This window comes from Hemiscyllium ocellatum, chromosome 35 (assembly GCF_020745735.1).
Source record: "Hemiscyllium ocellatum isolate sHemOce1 chromosome 35, sHemOce1.pat.X.cur, whole genome shotgun sequence".
NCBI classification, from domain to species: Eukaryota; Metazoa; Chordata; class Chondrichthyes; order Orectolobiformes; family Hemiscylliidae; genus Hemiscyllium; species Hemiscyllium ocellatum.
Genome location: NC_083435.1, coordinates 13863764 through 13889178, shown reverse-complemented (window position 1 = coordinate 13889178; position 25415 = coordinate 13863764). Strand labels below are relative to the sequence as shown.

The following is a 25415-nucleotide window of genomic DNA, read 5'->3' as shown; positions in this document are numbered from 1 at the left end:
TTTTTTTACAATTTGAAAAGCGAAAAAATGCCGTCCAACGGCAACTTCTCTCTCTCTCTCTCTCTCTCCCCCCAAGACAACCATGCTGAAAATAAGAAAAAAAAAGGTCGGTGCCCAGGTATCTCAGCACACAGGCCCTAAGAAATGAAGGACTCCACTTGCAAGAAAAATACAGGGCAAATGAAAACTACCCAGGGCTCTGTCTGACCCCCCACCCCCTCACAACCAGCCAAATTCAACACAATCCACCATAAAACGACCGATTCGCTCTTTTTCAACAAAAATTTCTAACATTCAGTGCAAGCAAAGCGAATGCACAAACGAGACGCTGAAAATAAATTTTAAAAGGGAACCAACAGCAACAAGGATTTGCTAAGTGGGGATAACCTCAGCTCAGCCAGAAATCAAAAAATAATAATAAATATCATGAAAGAAAAACATCGGGTGTAAAATTCCGAGCCCCTCTGGTCAACATGTTGTGCTTTGGAAATTTGATGTCAGTGAGAGGCACTGACTGTATTTCGCTGGAACTGGACAGGGGGGGGCGGGGGAAGTCTCTGCTGCTTCCTTCCCTAAAGGAAACAAGGGGATGGCTTAGAAATGTCTCTCCCCTTGACCTCCTGCTCAAAACCCCCGCTTGGGTTGAGCGAGCAGGCCAGAGCCGCCGGCCGGTCTCTCTCTCCCTACCCTACTTCCCAACCTCCACCTCCTCCTCCTCCTCTCTCGCCCGAAACATCCTGAGAACAAAATGGCGCCGGAGCCCTAGGCCGGAATCCTGCCCGGCACCGAGAACACTTCGAAAACAAACTCCGCCGATTAACCGCCCAAACGGCGGCCATCGGCCCGCAATACTCACCCGGGCTCCTTCTTCCGGGCCGACGCTGTCTACAGAGCGAGGGGAAAAGATAAATTACGCCACGCCGGGCTCCCGATGGAGACGGATTGCGAATCGCCCCAGACCTACCGCCCGCCCGGCCTTCTCTCGCTCGCTCTCTTTTTTTTAATCCCTTCTCGCTATCTCCCACCCGCCCCGCCCCCTTGATATATAATCATTGAAAAAAATACCCGGCTGACTAACGGCTACGGAACGACGACTCTTCAGGCCCGCCTCCTCCACCTTATTGATCATTCATTATTCACGGCGGGTGGGCGGGGAAGCGGCCTCGCTGCCAATCGGCTGCCGCTTGATTAGCATATATTTGACTGTGGTCCGCGCACACGCTTCCCCAACCACGCCCACTTGCTCCCCCGATTCATCCCACCGGCGCTGAGGAGGCGGGGTCGCGGCACGGCGTCGGAATCTTCTTATCATATATTAGAATATATTTCCGATTGGATGGGCGGGGTGCCACTGTGGTGGGTGGGCGCAGGCGCATGCACACGCACGAAACGCGAATTTCGTCCTCCGCAGGCAGCCGAATTGTCGCCATCTAGCGTCGGGAGGATTGAACGACAGGCTTTTTGTTTCTGAACCTTAGGCCATTTATTTATATTTGACTACAAGTACACCTTTACGTTTACTGTTGGGGGAGGGACAGCCATCCAAGACTGATGGGCAAACCATGAATTTGAGTCTTAAACCAGCTGAGGTTACCATGAAAGGTTCTCCTTCTCAACCTCTGTCCTTAACCTGAAGATGGTGGCCTTCAGGTTGTGAGAAACAAAACACATATTAATAAATTTCAGTCCAAGTCAAATTCTGAAGCAACGAATTTTACTGATACGTACTTGCAAGAACGGGTGTCTAATGAGTAAGCACCCCGATCTGAGGGTTACATTCTGATTTATGCTGTTCAGCTGTGTCACTTGATCCTCCCCTTTCACCCCATTGGTTATTTTACTGTAGCACGTAGCCTATCACAAGCTCTAGCTTCACTCCACCTTTTGTCTAGCTTCTCTCTGCCTCTGTTTACTTCTCCCATTACTCTAAGCCTGTCGCCCCTTACTCTTATTTATCTCATTCCTTATATGTGACTATCCTGACATAGTTTGCTGTCTTCGTGCGATCATCCTGCCAAACTAAATTCCATCTGTTGGCCACATCCCTCCTGAGACTGGCACACTATTCTCCTGTTACTGGTACATCCTGCTCCACGATTGCTCTGCCCTATTAGTCAGAGATAATTCTATCTGTTTTTGCTTCTCACTGTTTAGTATTTGCATGCACAGCCTAAATTTATAATGTAAGCTTTTGCAGAAGCAACACCTGTTCCCTTATTCTGCACAATTTTAACCCTATACCTTACAATCCCCCCTCTTCTTGGCTACTAAATGTTGTTGTCTGCATTTGTCTCGTAAGTTGCCTTCCAGTTTGCTAGCATCATCCCTGAGACATCATTTATAGTGGCTAATTCTTTAAGGTCACCTATCCCCTCATTGTTCAAGAGGTTGAGTCCCTCTGCCTGATTACCTTTTAGAGGCATTTGTTTTGCCAAGGCTGTCTCAATTAGCCGCTGGGTTAACCCTCGTACACAAGGTATGATACAACAGCCAATTGCTGTCAGTACCCCTGCTACCACTATCAGGAAGGTGAGGATAGAGACTACCACGCCTTTCCACTTCCCAAACCATGATTCCAGCCATCCCCTGAGTGATGTGTCCTTCTGAGTTCTCAGCCAATTGTTCCGCCAAGGTGGTCAATCCTCGCAAGGCACGAGAGATTGACCCATCAGGTGCTGTATTATTTGGAATAAAGGTACAACAGCTACCCCCTAACATCACACATACACCCTATTTTTCGGCTAGGATCATATCTAGGGCCAGTCTATTTTCCCAGGCCATTCTGCTGGTTGCATCAAGTTGCTCGGAAATACCCTTGCCTGCAACTCTAGTGTAATTGATGAATCTTTGCTGTTTGTAAAAAATATAGTTTATCCAGTCTACATTCTTGTTGACCATTACCCACCAAAATAGGGCCGATTCAAAACCTGTTGCAATCTGGTTGTGGGCCTTGAACTGATCGGGAACCCCTCTAAGAACTCCTATAGAGTCGAGATAAATCCTATCATCAAAGGAAGTATCTAATAACGACCTTTTACTCCTCTCATTCTTTGTTACTACCACCTTCTCCTTCTCAAATGCCAAGCTGAATGGGATTGCCAATTGCACAATTGCACATATCCCTCTCCAGTCAGGAACTAGGGTAGGTCACAATATTCTGCCTCCACAGTACCACCAGAGGTCCGCCTGGGGAACCCGAGTGCTGAATAGTTCCCTCCTTTGTCTGTTTCGGTGTCATTCTGAGTTTCTATACATAACCTCAGCTCCCCCAAGTCTCTGGACCGATTTGACCCCGTCGGCTTATACACAATGTGTGATTCCCAAACGTGATCAAAAATTCGGGGGGGAGCTTTCAAATCTGTCTTCTCCAAGGGAGGGAACATTAGAGATAGGGATATACAATTCCTATCATTCCATGCAATCTTATCCTGATACAGGGCTATCATACATTCCATGCCCTTCCTGTTTGGTTCCACCCAAGCAGAAAGGGGACTATGTGGGCAACTGGTCTACTGGAGGCACATACATAGCAATTGCTTTTATTCAGATTTTAACAGTGTACATTACCTATTCAATCCAGGCATTTGCGTCCCCGTATCCATTTTCTATTTCAATGGTCTGCTTCAAGTCCTTCACCTCTATAATTTTTACCACCGTGGGTCATTGGCAGGGGCAAAAGGATGTATCTTATTATCAAGTTGTTTGGCTTGTTTTCTGTTTCCTATGGCTATTCAGAAACAGCAGCCCGAAAAAACACTTCCCAGTGGCAGCCATTACTATCTTTAAATCGTTACTAAGGAGTTGAGACCCATTTTTTACGGGGAAAGGAGTCTTCAGATGAGGTATTTTTAATGGTGAGATATGTCGGGTGGCACTTTCTGTCAGGACAGTCTAAGGCTGGGCGAATGGGGGCTCTATGGATAGTGATGCCAGGTGGTGGTTTTTGGAAACCATACCCTGTGTCCCGTAGGGTCTTGAGAAGGATTTTGGAGGAAATATACTCTCCCTGATACTTTACATCTTTGCATTCTACTAGACTGCAAGCATCGACTTCTATTACTTGTGGATATTCAGACTCAGGCACCGTTAATAACAAATATGGAGATGACAGCATTGTTTGACAAAATCCCAATACTAAGAAGGCTAATATGATAACCCTAAGCGTCCCCAGCATCCTATAATAGTATAATAGTATTGAAGGACCGAGAGATTTAACATGCAATACAATATATAGATATCAAAAAGAAACTATCCCGCGTCCGCATAAAAATCAGTAACTTAAAGTCTTTTGAGTCTGAGTTTCAGTGGTCCTTCTGTCGATTCGGCTGTCCGGACTTCTTTCTTAACTGGGGATTCCACCAGTCCTTTAATCCTGGTTAGACCAGCATTTCTCCTCCATGTGTATCGCCGTTTCAGTAGTCAAAAGAGCCTGGGACGGTCCCTCCCAATCTGGTTGCAATTTAGTTTCTGTCCATGACTTAATTAGACCCAATCTTCTGGCCGGATGGGATGAATGGCGAATTCAAGGGGCGGAGTCTGTGTCAGTAATCCTTGTCTCCTAAGAAAAGACAAAGACGAGGACAAGTCCGGTATATACTTTTTTAAGAACAGATCTTTAGTCTCCACAGTTGGCAGTTTCCCTTTCATTCCCAGATAGGGCAGGCCAAACAATATCCCATAAGGGGACAGCCCCATATCTTTCCTTGGGGCTGTCTGCACTCGCAAAAGGGCTATTGGTAAACACTTAGTCCAAGGGAGTCTGGTTTCTACTACTAATTTCGATAACTCCTTCTCAAGTGTCTGGTTCATTCTCTCAACCTTTCCTGATGAAGGTGGGTGCCAAGGGGTGTGGAACTCCCAGGAGATACCTAACCCTTCATTATTCCCTGGAGTACCCTGGAAGTAAAATGAGTTCCCTGATCTGAATCTATACACTCCTGTATCTGGGAATTATGTGTTCAAGTATTATCTTGGACACCCCACTTGCGGTGGCAGTGGCTAAAGGCTACGTCTCCACCAATCCAGATAGGTGATCAACCATTACCAGCATATACCTCAGTCTTTTTTTTAAAAGTTGCATTCTCGGGTTAACTGTTAACAATGGGTGATAGCTAGACAATATGTTGAAGGTATTGGCCCCCTGTGTTCTCCATCTATGCCATGATGTTTAGATTGATTCTAATCTAAAAAGTGAGATAAAGGAGTTTTACATAAATTCCTGCAGTTTTTGAGCTCAGACTTCTACATGAATGCATGCAGTTTTTGAGCAAAGTTCAATGTAACCCTGCAAGTACAAATTCACCCCACAAAATATATGTGTGCATGTGGGCCTTTGTCTGTCTGTGTGTGTCTGTCTGGGTTGGGGGTTGTGAGTGTGTGTGCGTAGTGAGTGCAGAGTATCTTAAGTCTGTGAAGGAGTGCATGTGTGAGTGTGGGAGTGTATGTGCCTGTAAGGGTGTCTGTGTGTGCATCTGTGTGTATGTGTGTTCGTGTGTATGTGCATATAGGAGTGCCACTCATGTGTGTGAGAGTGTGTGTGTGTGTGTAGGAGTATCTGTGAGTGTGTATAGTGCAATGGTGGTTATCTGAAATGTGACATGAACCCAAAGTCCCGGTTGAGGCCCTCCCTTTGGGTACCTAACTTGGCTATCAGCCTCTGCTTGGCCACTTTTCTCTACTGCCTGTCCTGAAGTCCACCTTGGAGGATGGTCACCCAAAGGTCCGAGGCTGAATGTCCTGCACCACTGAAGTGTTCCCCAACTGGGAGGGAATCCTCCTGTCTGTTGATTGTTGTGCGGTGCCCATTCATCTGTTGTCGTAGCCTTTGCTTGGTTTCCCCAATGTGCCATGCCTCCGGGCATCCTTGCCTGCAACGTATAAGACAGATAACATTTCCTGTCCGTTTTTTGAGGAGTTGATGGATGGTATCTAGTTCTATGTGTTTGTTTATGGTTCATCAAGGAGGAAGAAACCGACAACAAACTCACATTCCTGGATGTCAGAGTCGAAAGAACAGACAACGGAGAACTACAAAACTGCGTATACAGAAAACCGACAAGCACTGACCAAATACTTAACTACACCAGCAACCATCCCAACACCCACAAATGAAGCCGCATCAGAACACTATTCCAACAAGGCACCACACACTGCAGCACAGACGAACTTCGGAAAACAGAGGAGAACCACCTATACAACTTTTTCAAGAAGAACGGATACTCAAAAAATACAGTCCACAGATTCCTCAAGAACAAACCACGACAAGCAGACCAAACACAGTCAGAAACCCTAACCACCTTACCGTATATCAAAGAAGTTTCAGAAATGACAGCCAGACTACTAAGACCCGTCAGAATCCTGGTAGCACACAAACTCACCAACACTCTCAAACAAAAACTAACAAACTTAAAAGACCCAGTACAACCCATGGACAAAACCAACGTCATCTACAAAATTCTATGCAAGGACTACCACAAACACTACGTAGGACAAACAGGAAGAAAGTTAGCCACCAAGATACATGAACACAAGTTAGCCACACAAAGGCACGACCCTCTCTCCCTCGTAGCCCTACACACGGAGGGAAAAAAAACACCATTTCGACATCTATCCTGGGACAGGCTAAGCAAAGACATGCCAGAGAATTCCTAGAGGCCTGGCACTCCAATCACAACGCCATAAATAAACACATAGATCTAGATACCATCTATCAACCCCTCAGAAAACGAAAAGGAAATGACATCACCACAAACCCCAGGAACCCCATCCAGGAGAAAGATATAAATAGAAAGCAGGAGACAACAGCTTCGCTTCACTTGGAGGTCACCACTGATGATGTCACCTAGCCAGGTAATGAAACGTCTGGATATCAAACCGACAGCTCAGCAAGCAAATCTACACCCCACAATTTAACATAGCTAACTTACTTAACCTTCACATCTTTGGATTATGGGAGGAAAGCAATGCAGATCTGGGGAGAATATGCAAACTCTGCACAGACAGATAGCCATGTATGGAATCGAACCTGGCCCTGAGAAAGGGTCACCGAACCCGAAACGCTAATTCTGATTCATCTTCACAGATGTTGCCAGATTTGCTGAGCTTTTCCAGCAATTTCTGTTCTTCTTTCTGATTTACAGCATCCACAGTTCTGTTGCTTTTTACTTAATAAATAGCAATGTTTAATTTGATTTATTATTGTCGCAGGTACTGAGACACAGTGTTGTTTGCATACTAACCAGACACATCATACCTTAGAAAGTACATCAGGGTAATAGAACACAATGCAAAATGTAAGGACAATTGTGTGGAGAAGAATATTGTAGTGGATGATCAGCCATAATTATATTTATTGGAGGAAAAAGAGTGGGCAATCAAGCATGCTCTTATATTCCTATGTTCCCTTACTCCCTTCCCTCTGCATTTTCCCAATAGCCCTGTACATAGAGTCATAGAGATGTACAGCACGGAAGCAGATCTTGCAGTCCAACTTGTCCATACCAACCATTAATTAATCTAATCCCATTTGCCAGCGTTTGACTTGCATCCCTCTAAACCCTTCATATTCATATACCCATCCAGATGCCTTTAAACGTTGTAACTATACCAGCCTCCACCACTTCCTCTGGCAGCTTATTCCATACATTCACAACCTTCTACATGAAAACGTTGCCCCTTAGGTCTCTTTTAAATCTTTCCGCTCTCACCCTAAACCCATGCCCTCTAGTTCTGGACTCCCTTCCTGTAGGGAAAAGACCTTGTCAGTTTACCCTATCCATGCCCCTCATGATTTTATAAACCTCTGTAAGGTCACCTCTCAGCCTCCGATGCTCCAGGAAAAATAGCCCAGCCTATTCATTCTTTCCCTATAGCTCAAGCTCTCTAACCCTGACAACATCCTTGTAAATCATTCCTCTTCAAACAATTATCTAATTCTCTTTTAAACTCCTGAATTGAATTTGTCTTCACAACACTCTCAGACTGTACATTCCAAATCCTGACCATGCTCGAAGCAAAAATCTTTTTATGTCACCTCAGCTTCTTTTGCAATGCCTTATAAATGTGTCATCTTGATCTTGAAGCTCTCAGCAATGGGAACAGTTTCTCTCTGCACACTCTCCAGACCCTTCATGACACCAGATAAAGGCAGTCCCCAGGTTGCGAATGACATCCATTCAGAAGTTCTCAGGAAATGGAATGCAGCCATTCGTAAGCGCAGGAAATGCTCATATGTTAGGTCTTTAGAATTAAAATCTTCTATAACTTCCAGGACATTTGACCTCGGACCTTTGGGTGACCATCTTCCAAGGTGGACTTCAGGACAGGCAGCAGCGAAAAGTGGTTGAGCAGAGGCTGATAGCTAAGTCTGGTACCATAGGGAGGGCCTCAACCGGGACCTTGGGTTCATGTCACATTACAGGTGATCACTATTGTACTACGCACGCATGCGCACGCACACACACACACACACAGGCACTCCTATACACGCGGACATACATATACACAGATGCGCACACAGACACCCACACTCACACATGCACCCCCTCACAGACTTAAGACACTCTACACTCACTACACACATACACTTTCTCACACTCACAACCCCCAACTCAGACAAACACGCACGTGCGCGCACACATATATTTTGTGGGGTGAATTTGTACTTGCAGGGTTACATTGTACTTTGTTCAAAAACTGCATGCATTCATGTAAAACTCTGAGCCGAAAAACTGCATGAATTCATGTAAAACTCCATTATCTCACTTTTTAGATTAGAATCAATCTAAACATCATGGCATAGACAGAGAACACAGGGGGCCAACACCTTCAACATATTGTCGAGCTATCACCCATTGTTAACAGCTAACCCGAGAATGCAACTTTTAAAAAAAGGTTTTGTGATTTACACATGAAAGAAGTGAAACTATCATGGTATTCAAACAGATGAAAGGCTTAATCAATTTTTCAATGTATAATTTCAGTTACATCACATTGTAAATTATTCCTATAAATTCTGTGTGTTAGGATTGAACCTTTCCACTATCACCTGATGAAGGAACGATGCTTCGAAAGCTAGTGTGCTTCCAATTAAACCTGTTGGACTATAACCTGGTGTTGAGTGATTTTTAACTTTGTACACCCCAGTCCAACTCCGGTATCTCCAAATCAAGCTTCTATGGGATTGCATTTGTAAGCATAAAAATGTGTAAGTCGGCGTGTTCATAAATCGGGGACCCCCCCACCCCATACACCCATTAAATCTCCTCTTAACCTTTGCCCGGGTGAACTCCAACTCATCCGTATAACTAAAGTCCCTCATCCCTGGAAATGTATTTTAATTCTTTTCTGCACCCTAATTAAATTCCCTCATGTTTATATAAATGTGTGGTGCCTAGTTTTGAACTCCAGGTTTAGCATAATGTCCTTGTTTTGTGTATACACACACTGAGAAAGCCCAGGATGTTGTTTTCATTTTATTAGTTACTTCCTCAACCTGTCCTGCCAAATTCAGTGGTTTGTACACATATACCCCCAGGCCATCTGCTCCTGCATTCCCTTTAAAACAGTGGTTCTTATTTATCTGACCTCTCCTAGTTATATCCACGAAGATTAATTGCACCATACGTCTCTCCATTAAATTTAATTTGCTAGTTTATTGCCCTGTTCCATTGCTCTATTCATAGAGTCATACAGCAGGGTAACAGCCTCTTCCTGGTGAAGGGCTTTTACCTGAAACATTGATTTTCCTGTCCCTTGGATGCGACCTGAACTGCTTGCTTTTCCAGCACCACACTCTCAACTCTAATCTCCAACATCTGAAGTGGGCGGCACGGCGGCACAGTGGTTAGCACTGCTGCCTCACAGCACCTGAGACCCGCGTTCAATTCCCGACTCAGGCGACTGACTGTGTGGAGTTTGCATGTTCTCCCCATGTCTGCATGGGTTTCCTCCCACAGTCACAAAGGTGTGCGGATCAGGTGAATTGGCCATGCTAAATTGCCCGTAGTGTTAGGTAAGAGGTAAATGTAGGGGTATGGGTGGGTTGCGCTTTGGCGGGTTGGTGTGGACTTGTTGGGCCGAAGGGCCTGTTTCCACACTGTAAGTAATCTAATTCTCACTTTTGCCAAAACAGCCTCGTCAGTCCAACCAGTCCATACCAACCATAATCCCAAACTAAACTATTCTCACCTGCCTGCGCTTGGACCAAATCCCTCCAAACATTCAAATACTTATCTAAATGTCTTTTAAATATTGTAACTGTAACTACGTCTTCCACTTCCTCTGGCAGTTCATTTCACACCTGTGTAGAAAATTGCACCTCATATCTTTTTTAAATCGTTCTCCTCTCACCTTAAAAATATGCTCCCTAATCTTGAAATCATCCAGCCTGGGGAAAAGACACCTGCCAATCACTTCATCTATACCCCTCATGATTTTATAAAAATCTTTAAGGTTACCTTTCCACCTCCTAAGCTCCAGTGAAAAAAAAGTCCCAGCCTATCCAGCCTTCCTTGTAACTTAAACCCTCCATTCTGACAACATTCCAGTAATTCTCTTCTGAACCCTCTGCAGCTTAATAATATCCATCCTCGACCAGAACTGGACTCAGTACTCCAGATGAGGCCTCACCAATGGCTTGCTGAACATTATCTTGAATATTCTCCTCACAACTCAAAATGACAATGACCACAAATCCATACTGAGTAGCTTCAAAATAGCTGAGGAGGCTCCTATGTATCTAATTTGCCTACAACTCTGCTGCCTGTGAATTGTCACAGCTCACTGAGGGCAAGGTGCTGGAAATCAAGCCCTGCTATTCCTAGAGGCAGCGCAAAGGTTAAAGAACTTAATATAAATATACAAAGTTCCCTAATCTACCTGATTGCCACATCCAGGTTTATGGACAAAATGAACCAGGTTTCTGTACTTAGAAGAATTACTGTAATATTTATTACAAGTAATTAGACTTTAGGTAACTAGTTATAAACTATCAGCATATAACGCTACTAATTAAAACTCTAATCCCTTTATAAACTCCCCCGACACAGGCAAACAGACAGAGACAAATAGGTTAAGGACAGAAAAAAACTGGGAGGCAGCTCAGTGGTTCCTGGCTATAGGTTGTTGAAATGATCCTACTGATTATTATACTGGTCAGAACATTGGTTTTCAGACATCTTCCCGGGATGCTACCATTTCGTTTGCAAGGGACCAAGTGTGACTGGTTTGCTTATAAAAGGTCTCTGACCTAACAATTAAGAATGATAGCTTAAAACAACTGCACTAGGAGAGACAAGTTGGTTTTCTTAAGGTTTAACGTTGATTTGATTTCAAATTACAGAGAAGGTCAACCCTTCTGAGCTAGTGGAGATCAAACCACTTTTCTCTATATCTTGTTCCCAAGCTGTTCCGATACCTAAGAACAAATTGCATGGTTATTGGCAAGTAAAAGGTTTTTGTCATTAATAACTGGTCACTGGTCCATAGACCAGTCAACCTCTTGTTGCCACCCAACTGCATCTGTACACGACTGGCTCCAGTTCACCTGTGACCCAAAATTGGATCACTGCTTGTTCAAATTTGACAAATGGCACATGTCCTGAATGTCAGATTTCTTGCTTTTCAAAACATGCAATTGTTTAAAACATGTTTTAAATTGTTTTAAAGCAATTCTTCCTCACTTCGGCCCACAATTCTCAAAACAAAACACACAAAAATAAGAAGACATGTCTTTACACAATAAAAACAAATGAAAATACAGCAATGCATACATATGAAAAGTGTCTTTATTTTTCAATTTTATCACACCTTACCTTGTAATGTAAAAGATATTGAAAAATAATAGGTGTTCGTTTTTGAAAAACTCGGTGAGCTGTTCCTGCTTATTGCACTCTCTTGAGACCAATTTGATGCAGACTACCAAATGAGAATGCAACTTTCCATAACAAAAAACAGAAGTTGCTGGAAAAGCTCAGCAAATCTGGCAGCCTCTGTGAAGAGAAATCAGGGTTAACATTTCGGGTCCATTCCTGATTTACATCAGCTGCAGCTCTTTCAGGTTTTTATTTATGCAATATTCCGTGTTGTCGATGTTATTGAGCTTCAGTGTGAACCCTGGAGCATTTGTCTGGTCTTTGTGAAGCCAGTGGTTGAGCAAGCAGACATTCATTAGACCCCTCAGGGTCAACAGTTGAAGAAAGTACTGTATCTATCTACGACTGGCAGATCTGCCAGTCCCACCGTGCAGGCAAGTGAAAAGAGCCTTGTCAGCAGATTGGTTTGCCGCGTGCTGCTCCTCCTCAATCTCAGATTCTTGCGGGATCATAGCCCATTTGAACCCGGAATGCGTTGGTGCTAGTGGATTCCATCACTGTCTTTCAGGCCTTTGTTGTCACTGTCCCTTCCCCACTTCTCCCAAACTCCCCATGGTCTCCTGCTTCTTCTCATTGGCCTTGATAAGAAGCTGAGCGATCCACAGCGGTTGGCAGTGAGTTTTCAGGTTCCCAATCATCCATGACTCATGGCGTGGAGTTTGTCCATAGTGTTGGCGCTGGGGGGAGCAGAAGGGTGCAGTCTGAGAGCAGATCAGCTTGATGTTTGAGGCCAGAGAAGTTGGGTAGGCAACAATCTTCGTTTTCTTCCATTGATACATTTTGGCAACTCTCCTGACTCTCTTCTCCAAAAGAGTGCTGAGCATCATCCAGGTGGTCTTGTTCATCTCACACCCATCTACTGTCAGTCTAGTTTAGTTCAATAGATGGTAATAAGCAGGATAGATAAAGGGGTAGATAAAGGATAAATACATTTGATGAAATCGTACATATTGGCCTTTACAGTTAGGTAAGAATGTGTGGTGTTTAAAGTAGTATAGAAACATGGAGAGATGGCAAAGAGTTTTATTAAGGTGGGCATTTTCAGTATGACAACCTGAAACTGTTGGTATGCCACAGGAATCAATGATGGGGCCACAATTAGTTTACAATATATATTAGTGACTTGGATGAGGGAAATGAATGTACCATTGCAAAGTTTGTGGATGGCACATAAGTAGGTAGGAGAAAGTGAGGACTGCAGATACTGGAGAGTCGGAATCAAAACGCGTGGAGCTGGAAAAATCACAGCAGGTCTGGCAACATCCGAGAAGCAGGAGAGTCAACGTTTCGGGTGTTACCCTTCATCGGGAATGTGGAAGGGTAAGGGGGCTGAGAGATAAATAGGAAAGCAAGTGGTGAGTTTGACACAATGAGTGGGCAAGAATGAGGCAGATTGAATATAACATGGGAAAATGTGAGCTTATGCAGTTTGGCAGGAAGAATAGAGAGGCTGAATATACTGCAGAAATTTGAATACTGGGAACAGTTTTTGGTCAATATTTTGGCCCTTTTTGAAGAAAATATGGGCAAGCATTTAAAGGCATTGCAGAGAAGGTTCACTGAGTTGATGCTGGGTATGGAGGGACTGTCTTATGAGGAGAAGTTGTGTAGAGTGAGATTGGGTCTTTTCATCAATTGTATATAAATTAGTATCAGAATTGAGATTCAGAACCAAATACAATCAGATTAAAATTTGAAGTGGATGCGAAGTCACATTCCTGGAGGAAGTCCCAGATAAGTTGACCAGGTAAAACAAAAACTGCTGTGCAATTCATAGTGCCTTTCAGGACATCTCAAAGCACTTCACAGCAGACCTTATGTTTTTGAAGCGTAATCACTGTCTTAGCAGACAGACAAAGGCTAGAGTAAAAATATGGAACAATGTTTTTAAAAAAAGGCTGAAAATAACCTTATTATTTGAATGCACACAGCATTTGCAACTAGGGAGATGGCACAAATAGAAGTAAACAGGTATGATCTAGCTGCAAAGGTGTGACTACAACGTGACCAAGTCTGGGAATTAAATGTTCAAGAATATTTGACATTTGTGAAGGACAGACAAAGAGGAAAAGAAGTTAGCATCATGCTGATAATAAGGAATGGGACCAATGAATTAATGAGAGAGGACCTTAGACTGGAAGAACAAGAGATAGCCTCTGTTTAAATAGAAATAAGAAAAAGTATGGGGGAGTAAACATTAGTGGGAGTTGTTTATAGGTCACCAAACAGGTGGTGTAGGGCACTGTATGAATCTTATTTAAGCTTTCCCCTCTCACCCTAAACCTATGCTCCCTTGTATTTGACATTGCCATCTTAGGAAAGACTCCTAGGTTAGAGGTGTATGAACCAAGGGAAAAGCAGCAATGATGCATGGCCTCAATGCCCACACAGTCTGGGCAAATCCAATGAATAACAATGATGAATTCCTGAAACGTGTATTAGATGACTTTCTAGAACAGATCATTGCCAAACCAACTAGGAACCAATTTTCTTTTTAGGTCTAATAGGAAAGGGCAAGTAAATAATTCTGTTTCTCAGAGCCATTAGGGAAGAGTGACCATAATATCTTAGAATTTTCTATTGTGTTTGAAAATGATGTGTTTGAATGCAAAACTATTATCTAAAATCTAAACAAGGCAGCGATGAAGGTTAGCTGCGGCAAATTCTGAAAATACATAAAAGTTATGATGGTCAAGAAGCAACGCTTCACATTTAAATATCTAACATATGGCTTATAATAAGTTGCTTACAATAAAGGCACAAACACAACAGGGAAAATGAGTCGATAGTGTTATCAAAGGAAGTCCCAGATTATTTGAGATCTAAGGAGGAGGCCTACAACGTTCCAAATGTATAGTAAATGTTGAGCATCGGGAGTATTCTGGAATTTATCAAAGGTACATAAAGAACCCAATAAAGCAATTGTGAATAGAACATAAATATAGTCTGTCAAGAAATATAAGACAACTCTGTCTTCATCTGCTGGTATCCTGTATCACTGACTTCAGTAACCCCTCTCTGTCTCTATCATCACTGAGTGAGGTCCCTGTCTTGATGTACTCAGATATGTCCTCTGTTTTCCTTGGGTAGGTGAGCTCAAAATTAGAGGCGAAAGATTTAAAAGGGACCTGAGGGACAACATTTTCACACAGAGGGTGGCTCGCATATGGAATGAGGAAGGAGTAGATGCAGGTACAATTATATCACTTAAAAGACATTTGGACAGGTACACAAATGGGAAAGGTTTAGAGAGATATGGGCCAAATGCAGGCAAGCGGATCTAGTTTATTTTGAAAAACTTAGTCGGCATGGATGAATTGGACCCAAGGGTCTGTTTCCATGCTGTATAAATCTATGATTCTCCTTGAACTTGTATCCCAGTCTCGCTGACCTCAGTTACCCTTCTCTCTGTCTCCACCCACTGGTGTCCCTTTATCACTACACCGTCTCTCCGTCAGTTCACATCGCCTTCTCACTGAACTCTAATCATAAGACCATAAGACACATTAGCAGAAGCATAGTGAGAAGCATACTGTCAAGATTGTCAAGGGTTACAGCAGGTTATTGATCACATGGGAAGTTGGAGAGATGTTGCCTGGACAGGAGTGTTTTAGCTCTGAGGTGAAATTGGAGGACCTTAGATTGCTTTTGCTATTCCATCAGCGACCCAATGGAAGTATATAAAATGATGAGAGGCATGGATTAGGTGGATAGTTGGAGTCTTTTCTTGGATGGCAATGTCAAATACAAGGGAGCATAGGTTTAAGGTGAGAGGGAAAAGTTTTTCTTTTAACAGAGGATGGTGGATAGTTAGAACAAGCTGCCAAGGGAGGTTGTAGATGCACGTTTAAGAGGCAATAGACAATAGACAATGGACAGTAAGTGCAGAAGTAGGCCATTTGACCCTTTGAGCCAGCACCATCATTCATTATGATCATGGCTGATCATTCACAATCAGTATCCTGTTCCTGCCTTAACCCTTGATTCCACTATCTTTAAGAGCTCTGTCCATCTCTTTCTTGAAAGTACCCAGAGACTTGGCCTCCACTGCCTTCTGGGGCACAGCATTCCATATATCAACTACTCTCTGTGTGAAGAGGTTTCTCCTCAACTCTGTTCTAAATGGCCTACCCCTTATTTTTAAACTGTGTCCTCTGGTTCTGGACTCACCCATCAGCAGAAACATGCTTCCTGCCTACAGAGTGTTCAATCCTTTAATAATCTTGTATGTCTCAAGCAGATCCCCTCTCATCCTTCTAAACTCAAGTGTATACAAGCCCAATCACTCCAATCTTTCAACATATGATTGTCCCGCCGTTCCGGGAATTGACCTCATGAATTTACGCTGCACTCTCTCAATAACCAGAATGTCCTTCCTCAAATTTGGAGACCAAAACTGCACATAATACTCCAGGTGCGGTCTCACCTGGGCCCTGTACAGTTGCAGAAGGACCTCTTTGCTCCTATACTCAATTCCTCTTGTTATGAAGGCCAACATGTCATTTGCTTTCTTCACTGCCTGCTGTACCTGCATGCTTGTTTTCATTGACTGATGTACAAGAATACCTAGGTCGCGTTGTACTTCCCCTTTACCTAACTTGACTCCATTTAGATAATAATCTGCCTTCCTATTCTTGCCACCAAAGTGGATAACCACACATTTATCCACATTAAACTGCATCTGCCATGCATCTGTCCACTCACTTAGCCTGTCCAAGTCACCCTCTATTCTCATATTATCCTCCTCACATTTCACTCTGCCGCCCAGCTTTGTGTCATCAGCAAATTTAATAATATTACTTCTAATACCTTCATCTATATCATTAATGTATATTGTAAACAGCAGCAGTCCCAGCACCAAACCTTGTGGTACTCGACTAGTCACCGCCTGCCATTCTGAAAGGGACACATTTATTACTACTCTTTGCTTCCTGTCAGCCAGCCAATTTTCAATGCAAGTCAGTATTTTGTCCCCAATACCATGTACCCTAATGTTGCTCACTAATCTCCTATGTGGGACTTTATCAACGGCTTTCTGAAAGTCCAGGTACACTACATCCACTGGTTCTCCCTTGTCCATGTTCAGAATTACATCCTCAAAAAATTCCAGGAGATTAATGAAACACGATTTCCCCTTCATAAATTTGGTCAGCTCCTCCCTCATAGCTCTATAGTTCCCTTTGGTCAACTGCAATACTGATATTTCTGATTCACCTTTCTTCCTCTCAGATTGCAGACTAAAACTTATCATATTATGGTCACTACCTCAGAATGGTCCTTTACTTCGAGGTCCCTGATTAAATCCAGTTTGTTGCACAACACCAGATCCAGAATTGCCTTCTCCTGGAAGGCTCCAGTACAAGCTGTTCTACGAATCAATCTTGGAGGCACTCCACAAACTCCCATTCTTGGGGTCCAGTACCAACCTGATTCTCCCAGTCTACCTTGCATGTTGAAATCCCCCTTAAAAACGGTAGCAATACCTTTGCGACAGGCCAATTTCAACTCCTTATTCAACTTACACCCTACATCCAGACTACTGTTTGGGGGTCTGTGGATAACGTCTATTGGGGTCTTTCTACCCTTAGAATTTCTCAGCTCTATCCATACTGACTCTACATCTCCTGATTCTATGTCCCCTTCTCAAGGGACTGAACATCATTCCTCACCAACAGGGCCACTCCACCCCCTCTGCCCATCAGTCTGTCCTTTCAATAGCACGTCTAGCCTTGAATATTCATTTCCCAGGCCCTGTCCACTTGAAGCCACGTCTCAGTTATCCCCACAACATTGTAAATGCCAATTTTCAACTGAGCCTCAAGCTCATCCACTTTATTTCTTATGCTTCATGCATTGATATATATTTTTAATTTGTTAATCCCCTCACCCTTCCTATTAATCCCTATTTCACTTGACCATAGTGTATGATCCCTTCTTGAGTTTTCTTCTCTGTTGATTCTGTTGTCTTTTTTAACTTCTCTTATTTTCACTTTCCCTTTATAGAGTCATAGAGTCATTGAGATGTACAGCATGGAAACAGATCCTTCAGTCCAACCCATCCATGCCGATCAGATATCCCAACCCAATGTAGTCCCACCTGCCAGCACCCGGCCTGTATCCCTCCAAACCCTTCCTATTCATATACCCCTCCAAATGCAGCTAAAGCGTTGCAATTGTACCAGCCTCCACCACTTTCTCTGGCAGCTCATTCCATACACGTACCTCTGTGTGAAAAAGTTGCCTGTAGGTCTCTTTTATATTTTTCCCTCTCACCCTAAACCTATGCCCTCTAGTTCTGGACTCCCCGACCCATGCCCCTCATAATTTTGTAAACCTCTACAAGGTCACCCCTCAGCCTCTGATGCTCCAAGGAAAACAACCCCAGCCTATTTTGCCTCTCCCTATAGCTCAAATCCTCCAACCCTAACAACATCTTTTTAAATCTTTCTGAACCCTTTCAAGTTTCACAACATCTTTCCGATGGGAAGGAGACCAGAATTGCATGCAATATTCCAACAGTGGCCTAGCAAATATCCTGTACAGCCGCAACATGGCCTCCCAACTCCTGAACTCAATACTCTGACCAATAAAGGAAAGCATACCAAAAACCTTCTTCACCATCCTATCTGCCTGCCACTCCACTTTCAAGGAGCTATGAACCTGTACTCCAAGGTCTCTTTGTTCATCAACACTCCCTAGGACCTTACCATTAAGTGTATAATTCCTGCTAAGATTTGCTTTCCCAAAATGCAGCACCTCGCATTTATCTGAATTAAACTCCATCTGCCACTTCTCAGCCCATTGGCCCATCTGGTCAAGATCCTGTTGTAATCTGAGGCAACCCTCTTCGCTGTCCACTGCACCTCCAATTTTGATGTCATCTGTAAACTTACTAACTGTACCTCTTATGCTCACATCTAAATTATTTATGTAAATGACAAAAAAGTAGAGGACCCAGCACCGATCCTTGTGGTACTCCACTGGTCACAGGCCTCCGGTCTGAAAAGCAACCCTTCACCACCACCCCTGTCTTCTACCTTTGAGCCAGTTGTGTATCCAAATGGCTAGTTCTCCCTGCATTCCGTGAGATCTAACCTTGCTCAACAGTCTCCCATGGAGTACCTTGTCGAACGCTTTACTGAAGTTCATATAGATTATATCTACCGCTCTGCCCTCATCAATTCTCTTTGTTGCTTCCTCAAAAAATTCAATCAAGTTTGAGAGCTTCTTGAATTTCCAGTTTGTCGCCTCCCCTCCACTACTTAGTTTAAACACACTTGTGTTGCAGTGGCAAACCTACCTGCCAGAATGCTGGTTCCCCACCTATTAAGGTGCAACCCGTCCCTCTTGAATAATTTATCCTTACTGCAAAGCATACCCCTGTGATCCAAGAATTTAAATCCTTGCTTCCTGCACCAGTTCCTCAGCCACATATTCAAGTCCATTATCTCCCTGTTCCTGCCTTCTCCAGCACGAGGAACTGGAAGCAAACCGAAGATAACCACCCTGGAAGTCCTGCTTTTCAGCCTTCTTTTGAGTTCTCTGAAGTCACCGCTGTAGAGTGTCCATCCTCTTCTTCCCCACGTCATTTGTTCTGACATGCACCACCACCTCTAGCTCTTCACCTTTGCCCTTGAGGATTCCCTGCACTCTGTCGGTGATGTCCTGGATCCTGGCACCAGGAAGGCAACATATCATCCTCAAATCCCGCCTGTTGCCACAGAAACCCCTTTCAGTCCCTCTCAGAATCCCCTGTTACCATGGCTCTGCATGATGTCTGACTCCTCGGCTCTGCCTCCATGCCAATTTTCGATTGGCAGACCTGTCTACCTCTTGGACGAACGGTGTCGTCTATCTCAACAGTTTCCCAAGAGATTCAGCCTGTTCACGAGAGGTACTTTCCCTGGGGTCTCTTGTACTTGAATAATCTCTTCCTTCCTCATCGCCATCTTTCTTTTCTCTTCTTGTATGCTCGGTGGAATGACCTCGCTGAAGGTCCTGTCCAGAAAATTCTTGTTCTCTCAGATGAGCCTGAGATCATCTAGCTCTTTCTTCAATCTGCAACATGCTTCTTCAGAAGCTCGCACCTCGCATTTATCTGAATTAAACTCCATCTGCCACTTCTCAGCCCATTGGCCCATCTGGTCAAGATCCTGTTGTAATCCGAGGTAACCCTCTTCGCTGTCCACTGCACCTCCAATTTTGGTGTCATCTGCAAACTTACTAACTGTAACACATCCAAATCATTTATGTAAATGACAAAAAGGTAGAGGACCCAGCACCGATCCTTGTGGCACTCCACTGGTCACAGGCCTCCGGTCTGAAAAGCAACCCTCCACCACCACCCTCTGTCTTCTACCTTTGAGCCACTTCTGTATCCACACTTTCCACAGCTATAGGAGCCTGAGACACCAACAGGTATTTAAACAGACACAAGAACAGGCAGAGAATAAAGGGATATGGATTGAATTTATTTGAATTAAAAATTATTGTCACCCATACTCAAATGAGTGCAGTGAAGTTTACGAGTCGCCACTTACAGTGCCATTTTAGCTGAAAGGGATCTTCCAATCCAGTACTTCCAATCCAGTCCACGCTGTATCTAGCTTCCAGTCCATGCCAGGCCTTGACTCCGGAGAACACCAGGCTTCACTTCAGGGCTCTTGAGGCTGGTAGGCTGCTTTGGAATCACCTCGAGGTTGGAAATCTGCAGTGAGGTCACTCCAGGCCAAAAGCCCGCCATGCCAGGCCGCCAAGAAACCACTGCCTTCTGCAGAGAGAGACCGCCATGCTGTGCCACCACGGGTCGTGTGTGCAGGCAGATGAGATCAGTTCTAAGTCACCAATGCAGACATGGTGGGCTGAAGGGCCTGTTCCTGTGCTGTACTGTTCCATCGTTCCAATCTGTTTGCCCAATCAAGTCTGTTGGGCCATTCAATGAGATCATGGACAATCTGACAATCCTCAACTCCACTTTCCTGCCTTATCCCATAAATGTTGATTCCTTTACTGATTAAAAAGCTGCCTGTTTCAGCCTTGAACATACTTGGGGCAGCACGATGGCTCGCAGCGTCAGGGACCCGGGCTCGATTCCTGCCTCGGGCACCTGTCTGTGTGGAGTTTGCACATTCTCCCCGTGCCTGCGTGGGTTTCCTCCGGGTGCTGCGGTTTCCTCCCACAGTCCAAAGATGTGCAGGTTCGGTAAATTGGCCATGCTAAATTGCCGGTAGCGTTAGGTGCATTAGTCAGGGGTAAATGTAGGGGAATGGTCTGGATGAGTTGCTCTTTGAAGGGTTGGCGTGGACTGGTTGGGCCGAAGAGCCCGTTTCCACACTGTAGGAAATTTAATCTAATTTTAACGACCCAATGTTTACGGCCTTCTGTGGCAAAGAATGCCGCAGATTCATAACCTACTGAGAGAAAAAAAATCGTCCTCCCCTCTGTCTTAATCGGATGGGATCATTCTGCGGTTATGCCATCTCCCACATGGAGAAACAACTTCTGTGCATCTATCCTGTCAAGTGACTAAGAATCTCACATCCTGGAACCATGCGGCACAGAAGTGGCCCAGCGACTCTGCGCCGACAAAAAAAATACTCTAAACCCACATTCGTTCAACTTTCCAGTTTTTGTCTCATGCTAAGACTTACTTCTGTTTCGACATTCAAACAAGAATCGCCTCTCCTTTTAAACTCATTTTGTACCCCAGCAGGAATCAAAGATACAAATTGTAGGTGCCTTTGACAAATGTTGTGATTGTCCCTCTGCCAACGAGAACTAGCTGTCCATGAAGATGATCTTTCCGGCCTCCAGCCTCGAGTGACTGTGTGGACGTTGTGCAGGTCAGGTGTATTGGCCGTGCTAAATTGCCCACTGGAGTTAGCGTTAGGAGGGAAATGATTCTGAGTGGGTTCCTCTTCGGGGGGTCGGTGCGGACTGGTTGGGCCGAAGGGCCTGTTTCCACACTGTAAGGAATCTAATCTAATCTTCATCGGGTGGAAATGTGCGACGCTTTCCGCAGATTAAAAACTCGGAGCAAAAAATAATAGCTGTTTCGCTAGTTTATCTAACTTCAAGGGGGATTGAAAACTGAAAGACTTCCCTTATTCAGTGCATCAGCTGATGTAAGCTGAAAATGTGTTGCTGGAAAAGCGCAGCAGGTCAGGCAGCATCCAAGGAGCAGGAGAATCGATGTTTCGGGCATAAGCCCTTCTTCAGGAAGGGCTTCAGCCCATCAGCTGATGTAACGCTGCTCTCAGCCAACCGCTCTATTATGAACGGTACAGCCCTTCATTGAACAAGAAACGGCCTGCACTTTGCAACTTCAATATTTCCCATGATTTGGGGATGCCGGTGTTGGACTGGGGTGTACAAAGTTAAAAATCACATAACACCAGCTTCCAACTAAACCTGTTGAACTATAACCTGGTGTTGTGTGATTTTTCACTCAATATATCCCAGCCGCTGTGTATGCTTCAAAGACAGTTGTTGGTCGGAAGCAGGATTAAATTTCGTTGGGAAAAAATGCATAAAGAAAGCAATCACGAGGGGAGAGTGAAAGGACACACTTCCCCGTTTGTAAAAAAAAATCCATTGCCAGTGCAAATACAATGATTGGGAAGCTGAGCATTGAGCGCCTTTCATTTGTAATTCTCTCAACAACTCCCGCGCACTCAAACGTGATAGGAGGAAGCGGTGGCAATGCCTGTGACAGACAGACCAACTGCCCAATTGGAGGCAGCGCCTGCGCCGATGTTCCCGCCTCCCTCCCGTGTTGTGGCCAATGATGGTGCCAATAGCCCCAGCAGGTTTGGTTACGGGAGAATCTGCAACATTTCTGGTCCTGGGTTGGACAGCGAGCCCTTGGTGAGCTGCAAGTGAGTTAAAGAGGCGTTCCATCCAATTAAAGCTTAGAAGGGAAGGGGTGGAGTAGGTTACTGCACAGAAGCCCTTCGGCCCTTCGCGTCCGTGCCAGCTCTCCACCATTCCTAACCAATGTTCCCTGCACGTCGTCATTGCTTTTTAAGCATTCCATCGCCTTTTTTTAATTTCTGATTTCGAAACCAATCCCCTCATGGTTTTGAGCACGTCTATAAACTCTTCAACCGTCTCTGAAGAGCCCTAAGCCCAGCCTTCCCAATCTAAACTCGCCACTGAAGTCTCTCGCTCCTGAGGCCATTGTTTGGCTTCGCTTCTGAATTCGGGTTGCACTGGAAACGTTGACTTTTCCACCTGCTGGGGCTTCCTGCGCTCTTCCAGCCTCCCTGTTTGTCTCCCGACTGAATGATGAAGCTGCATTTATCATCAACTTCCGGTCTATGTTTCATTCTCATCTCTCCATCCTTCACCCCCCCCCCCCCCCCCAAAGGACGGTGGCTATTCTGGTTTCATTCAAGGGGTTCAAGAAAACAAAAAGAGAAAGATTATTCCCTTGAACCGCAGGTTTCGACTCCAGAAGTGACTATGCTGATGGGGAGGAAGCTCAGAGTGTAAGTGAAATCGAAAACGTCTGCAGAATTACTGGAATTTGCACAGCTTCTGTTATGCCTAACGGAAGCACTGAAAAATGCTTCACTTTCTGGGTTTTCCTGAGTCTGTTTTAAAGTTTATGAAGTTGAGGCATGCAAGGCCTAACGAGCTTCCACCAGGTCAACCACTGTTAAAGGGCTGCTGGATACAATTGTAGAGACTGAGAGAATGAACAGGAGACTGGGACCTAGTTCAGACACATTGGGCTGAATCGGCTTCCGAGAGACTGTGTGATTCACAGTTTGTGCTTTTCCCTCACCTAAAAACTTTATCATGCACCTCACTTCTCCTCGTTGAATCGCATCTACTCTTTAAAACTGAAAGAAAGTCTGTTCGATCGTAGAATGAATCCCTACAAGTGTGGAAACAGGCCCTTCGGCCCAAGTCCATACCGACACCTGGGTAACACACCCCCATTCGTCCACATTTGTCCCTGACTGATGCACCTAACTTACACCTCCCTAAAAACTATGGGCAATTCGCCTAACCTGGACATCTTTGGAATGTGGGAGGAAACCCCGGGAGAATGGGCAAACTTCACGCAGACAGTGGTCCCGAGGTCCCTGGCGCTGTGAGGTAGCAGTGCTAACCACTGAGACACCGTGCCGCTCCACAGAACGGTCACCTTACTCTGAGCACTCAGAACTGAAGATAAAAGCTCCCTTTGCACTGTCCCCATCAAACACTCCCAGGGCATGTACAGCACAGAGTTAGATATAGGATAAAGCTCTCTGTACGGTTTTAAACTGAAAGTCAACTTCCAATCATAGTAACCCCATCAAATACTCTCAGGACAAGACAGCACAGGGTTAGGTTCGGAGTAAAGCTCTCTTTATTCTTTTCAACTGAAAGAATAACTCTCTGGACACAGTCTTCATCAAACACTGGAGCAGCACAGGGTTAGGTACTCTCTTATACTCAAAGTAAAGCTCCTTCTACACTGTCCCCCCCATCAAACATTCCCAGGACAGGGACAGCACGGGGTTAGATACAGAGTAAAGCTCCCTCTACACTGTCCCCCCATCAAACACTCCCAGGACAGGGACAGCACGGGGTTAGATACAGAGTAAAGCCTCCTCTACACTATCCTCACATCAAACACTCCCAGGACAGGGACAGCACGGGGTTAGATACAAAGTAAAGCCCCCTCTATACTGTCCTCATCGAACACTCCCAGGACAGGGACAGCACGGGGTTAGATATAGAGTAAAGCTCTCTCTGCACTGTCCACATCAAACACTCCCAGGACAGAGACAGCACGCGGTTAGATACAGAGTAAAGCTCTTTCTACACTGTCCCCATCAAACACTCCCAGGACAGGGACAGCACGGGGTTAGATATAGAGTAAAGCTCTCTCTACACTGTCCCCATCAAACATTCCCAGGACAGGAGCCCTCCTGATAAAGGGCTTTTGCCTGAAACGTCGATTTTCCTGTTCCTCGGATGCTGTCTGACCTGCTGTACTTTTCCAGCGCCACTCTAATCTTGACTCTGATCTCCAGCATCTGCAGCCCTCACTTTCGTCTACAAGAATAGCACAGCCGAGGGTTAGATACAGAATAAAGCGCCCTCTACTCTTTTTTATAAACCGGGAGTCAAACATAATGAAACAGCCCGTGTTGGAGCACTATATGAGAATAAAACACAAATTAAAAGTTGAATGGAACAGAATAGCCACCGCCAGATGGGGGTGAAGGACATTTACAGGGATGGACCATGATGTAGAGTTGAGAATAAAATATAGACCGAAGTTAACAAGAAACAGGAATTTACGGCTGACAATCATCCCAATTCTAGCCCTGTGTAATCTGCTCCCCCCACCCATCCCGTCACCGACACTGCCCCAAACTCTCCCCGTTCCCCCTACCTTACCTGCCACCCCAACTCCCCTCTAAGCACCATTTCTGCCTTAAAGGAGGCACTGGGCGCTGGGTCAATGCAGCCTTGTGTTTTTGACGCAAAGGTCATTGTGGAAATTCAGAGTGAGAGATGTTGCATTTCGAAGGTTGGGGG

The 25415-nt window shown here is 44.7% G+C and overlaps 1 protein-coding gene across 7 annotated transcripts in view; it reads right to left on the bottom strand.

The window, feature by feature from the left end:
- LOC132832816 (protein PRRC2A-like) overlaps window positions 1–1001 on the bottom strand; it is a 134632-nt gene extending 133631 nt beyond the window's left edge. For all 7 annotated transcript variants that reach the window (XM_060850968.1, XM_060850974.1, XM_060850969.1 and 4 more), the window contains exon 1: window positions 857–1001. The gene's annotated coding sequence lies outside the window, so the exon portion shown is untranslated. The remainder of the gene's footprint in view (window positions 1–856) is intronic.
- Window positions 1002–25415: the final 24414 nt, after the last annotated feature.